The sequence below is a fragment of the Jatropha curcas genome, chromosome 7, assembly GCF_041381405.1.
Source record: "Jatropha curcas cultivar XTBG-Jc1 chromosome 7, XTBG_Jcur_1.0, whole genome shotgun sequence".
In the NCBI taxonomy this organism is placed as follows: domain Eukaryota; kingdom Viridiplantae; phylum Streptophyta; class Magnoliopsida; order Malpighiales; family Euphorbiaceae; genus Jatropha; species Jatropha curcas.
Window position 1 is genome coordinate 7,233,621 of NC_143157.1, and position 4,896 is coordinate 7,238,516.

Here is a 4,896-nt window from a genome sequence, read left to right on the forward strand (position 1 = left end):
CAAGGGAAACCTTGTGCTACAACGCTACGTACCAAGAAAATAGTAATGATTTATATGATTATAAATCCTATTGATAATAGTATATTATTTGACATATATATTAATGATATCTTGATTAATATGTATATTGATAATGATCGTTGTTTAGTTCATGCTTATATAGGTTTTAATATGTATGAAATGTTCATTAATTTATAAATATTAAAATCAACTTAATAAAACACAGTCAATCATTTCTGATAAAGCTATAGCAGAAATCTTAATTGCTGGATTTACTGGCCAACTTAAAGGTTGGTGGGATTATCATCTCACTGATCAAGAACATTTAAACATCTTAAATTCAGTCCAAGTAAATGAAACAGGTGAACCTATATTTGATGAACATGGTGAAGTTGTTCAGGATGCTATGGCAACCTTAATACTCACTATTTCATTACATTTCATAGGAGATCCGTCTCACTTAAAAGATAAAAATGGTGAATTATTAAGTAATTTAAAATGTAGAAAATTAAGTGATTTTCAAGAATATAAAACCACTTTCCTTACAAGATTAATGTTAAGGGAAGATTCAAATCAAGCTTTTTGGAAAGAGAAGTTCTTAGCTGGACTACCTTTCTATTTAGGCGAGAAAATTAGAAATTCTATAAAACAACAGTTTGGTAATCCAATACCTTATGATAAATTGACTTATGGTCAGTTAAATAGTATCATTCAAAAGGAAGGATTACAAATCTGTCATGATTTAAAGATTCAAATAAATTTAAAATCTGAAATACGTAAAACTCAACAAGGATTAGGATCCTTTTGTAACCAGTTTGATTATGGCATGACTTCTACCAAACCTTGTAGTAATCAGTGTTCTATATCAAATTTATCTTCATCTAAAAATTCTTATAAAAATATAACTTGTTATATTTGTGGTAAACCAGGACATACGTCCAACGTTTGTAAAAGAAAACCTTCAGATAAATCTGAAACTCCTAAAAAGAAACAACCACATAAATCTTCAGGTAAAACTTCTTTTAAAGATTTAACTTGTTTTTCTTGTGGTAAAAACGGTCATACTTCTAAATTTTGTCGCTTTAATAAAAAATTAAATGCATTAAAATTAGAAAAAGAAATATTAATAAAAATTCATAAACTCTATCTCGATTCAGCCACTTCAGAATCTGAGTCTATAGAATCTGATGAACTTGATACAACAACCAGTTCATCCGAATAAAATATTTTTGTATTATACAGTATCTTTGTATTTCTAGTAAAATTCCGTAGTATATACTTGTTTGATTTAAACAGTACTTGTTTGTTCATACTAAAGACGATAAACAGTACTTATTTTTAAAAGTACGATCTAAACAGTAACTGTTTTTGTAAACAGTATTGATATGTAGGCTGGAATGAGGATTTCTGCTATAGCTTTATCAGAAATAGTTGACTGAGTTTTATAAGCATTTGCAGACATTGTCATTTGGTGCAAAATACTTAATATATTATATTCGCTTAAACCATCGATGTTCCATTCATAGATTGTTGAAGCATTATATTTAAATTGAGACAACGAATTAGGTTTATCAATGATTCCTAAATCTGGAGCTCTATTTACAATTGCATGATGGTTTATATGGTGTAGTTGAAACTTTTTAATATCTCCTGAGTTAGATTCACTAACATCAGAGTTGGTGTTTTCTTCTATCATATTTATGTTCCTTGATGCTTGAGAAGGACCAGGAACCTCAATTTTACTTAATTGTTCTTTTAATGAATTTACCAAATCGTTTTTACTTGACTGAGAAATATGGAAAGATTTAATTGTATTGTTACCTTTTACATATTCAGTTTTACTTTCTTTAACTAAGTTATACCAATCAAAGAATTTTATTTTATTGGTATAACTTAATACATACATACAGCTATATATATATATATATATATATATATATATATATATATATATATATATATATATATATATATATATATATAGCTGTATGTATGTATGTATATATGAAGTAGCAAATATTTATGATTTATCACCTCCTCTTTCTAATAACTATAAGAGCCTTATTTTTTCACTTACTCCTAATTATATCCGCGGTTGGATTCCAACACTTGCTTTTTAATGAAACCAAGTTATTTCTTAATAATATTAAAGTTAGCAAAAGGTGGTGGTTTATCCTGATAAAACCGAGGATTTTTTCTACTATTAAGGATTTTGTGATTAATTGTTACACCTAATAACACTGTTATGCAAGACATGTACTTTTCTTATTCAAGTTGTTGTTGGAGTTCATCACGAATATGTTTCTACACTCAATTATAAGTCATATGTAAAAGTATCAATGAAACTATCATTACTAGTAATCTGTCACGACCCGTTTCTGTAAGCCAGACCAGCACTAGAGCCCACGTAAGCTTAAGGCCCCCGAAGCCCGTAGTAAGTCTAAGCATTCAACTCATGCATGCCACACAAATTATTAGGAACGATAAGCCCATGTAAATTAGAATATATGTAATAATATCACAATCCTGGCCCTATCTCAATTATCTCGAATAAAATTTAATCAGGGCCTAATCGTAATACATCACATTCATAATATGGGCTATCAGTTCATATGCGCTGAATTAAACAATTAAATCATCCAATTAAAAATACGCTAATCCCTACAGCTGCAGAGTTCAACAATAATTTGAAAGTAGAGTAGTTTATACATTTAACAACACCAATTAACTAAATAAAAAATTTAGAAATTTACTTTCATAGCCTTGCAGGAAAGATTGCAGAGCTTAGTCGGATCAACTGCCTTCTACTACCTGACAAGTTTGGGTAAAGAGGGGGGCGGGGGTGAGTTTTGCAACTCAATGAATAATAATAAATAATACACATCACAAAAATTTACGTAAAATGCACTCTAATATTCTAAAATGAGCATACAACCAGTCAATCATATGACACAACACTAGCACTCACAAGTAATATTACTTTCAAATAATCAAGTAAGTGGAAATTAGTCAGTGACGCCACCGAAACCCCCCGATGAGCCGTCCTCTCACATGGCCCGCCTTCTCATACGTGTGCACTAGGGAGCCGATCCCCATACATGAGCGACTGGTCTAATCCTCTCTTGACCAGCCCTCTCATTGTTTTTCCATTCTCTCTTTTCTCTTCCATACCAATAGGAGGCCACCCTGTGATTTTCCATATTATCCATATCATATCATCAGGTGCACACGAGGGCGCCGCTCTCCCCATACATAGCCGACGGTATCGCAAACTGCCCTCACAATCCCATGATAGCCCACTTTATCCCAATTCTATACAAACAAGGCATAATAAATTCACAGCACAAGTAATCAAGCAATCCACTTCACATAATACACAAGTTCATCTCAATGCGCAACCATAGTTATATATTAATAGTAACATAATATATTTATAAAATATGCATAAAAATATACTGATGATATTAAAATAAATATAAAAATGAATATTAAAGTTATATATATATATATATATATATATATATATATATATATATATATATATATATATATATATATATATATATATATATATAAAAGATACAAATGCTATGCAAATACAATACTGATATGCATTATTTATTATTACTCACCGTGGCAGAAGATGAAGCTCTAACTCTGATTCTGACCGGGAAGAGCAATAGATGGATCCGAGCAATCTAAGGAATTGAATAATAATACAGGGGAAAAATTATATCAGACTAGGAATTTATTAAAATACGAATCAAGGAATCTATCTAATAAATTATCTACATATTTAATTTATATAAATAATCTAATTTCTACTAAAATTTCGGCAACACTTCTCCTAAAAATTGGACTTGTCCACTTATCAATTATCAAGTACACACAACCCATCCATCGGGCAATCAATCAGGTCAATTATTCTCATCCTCTTTAACCTCAACATTAAGGTTAACTTCTTAATTCTTCTTTAATTCCATTAATTTTATTATTATCAAAATTTCCCAATAAATTTATTTGATACTAGTTTAAATTAGCTTTAATTAATTAAAGTATTTTTAATTAAACCAACACTCAAAAATTAATTTAAATTAATTAACCACAATTACTAAAATTAATTAAATTCTTAAAATTAATAAAAATTTATTTATACCCAAATATATTAATGCCCGAATTTGTTTGACCGGAAACGGAAGCTACGCGCGCCGGAACGAAGAGCAGGTGAGAGCAGTGGCACTGAGTAGACCAAAACAGATTGCTGCGCTCATCGGGACTGCAAGCAGGTGGCCGGAGTCTTGCCGGAGCAACGGCGGAGCTGTGGCGCGGCTGCAGGACGCTGTTGGCGGCGTGACGAGCTGGAGATCGTGCTGCGTTCGTTCGCTCGAAGACAGGGGAGGGCTGAGTGTAACGCGGCGCGATCTGACCGAGGACGGAGAGAAGCTGCTGGCGGCGACGCGATGGCGTGGTGGCGTGACGCAGGCTCGCCGGCGCGACGAGGAGTCGCTCGATCTGTGGATCGCGACTCTCTGCTGCTCCAACTCACGCCAGAAACGCAAACGCAGGGAAGGGAAGAAAGAAAGGAAGAAGAAAAAGAGAGGGACGGCGGCGGCAGGGATATATGGCGCTGGTGGTCGCCGGTGACCAGAAAAAATGGCTGAACGGGGGAGGGGAGGGGAGGGGTGAGGCATGCGCTGGATATAGAGGGAGAGTGTTTCTAGAAGATGCCTGGGTGGGTTTGGGCTGGTTCAGTTTGACTCCGGTTCAATTCATGGGTTTTTGTGTGATTTTTGATTTTTCAGTCGGTTTTGTTCGGTTTATCAACTATACAAAATTTTTATTTACATTTAACTAATTAAATAAATTTTCTAGAGTGTCCGTTTATTAAATTTAAAT

The 4,896-nt window shown here is 33.0% G+C and overlaps 1 long non-coding RNA gene across 1 annotated transcript; it reads right to left on the reverse strand.

Annotated features, from left to right (window-relative positions):
* Window positions 1-2,622: 2,622 nt before the first annotated feature.
* LOC105650434 (uncharacterized) lies at window positions 2,623-4,691 on the reverse strand. Its single transcript, XR_001047677.4, has 3 exons — window positions 4,157-4,691; window positions 3,633-3,698; window positions 2,623-2,811 (listed from the first exon to the last, which is right to left on the reverse strand). It is a non-coding gene; the product is annotated as an uncharacterized LOC105650434 (long non-coding RNA).
* Window positions 4,692-4,896: the final 205 nt, after the last annotated feature.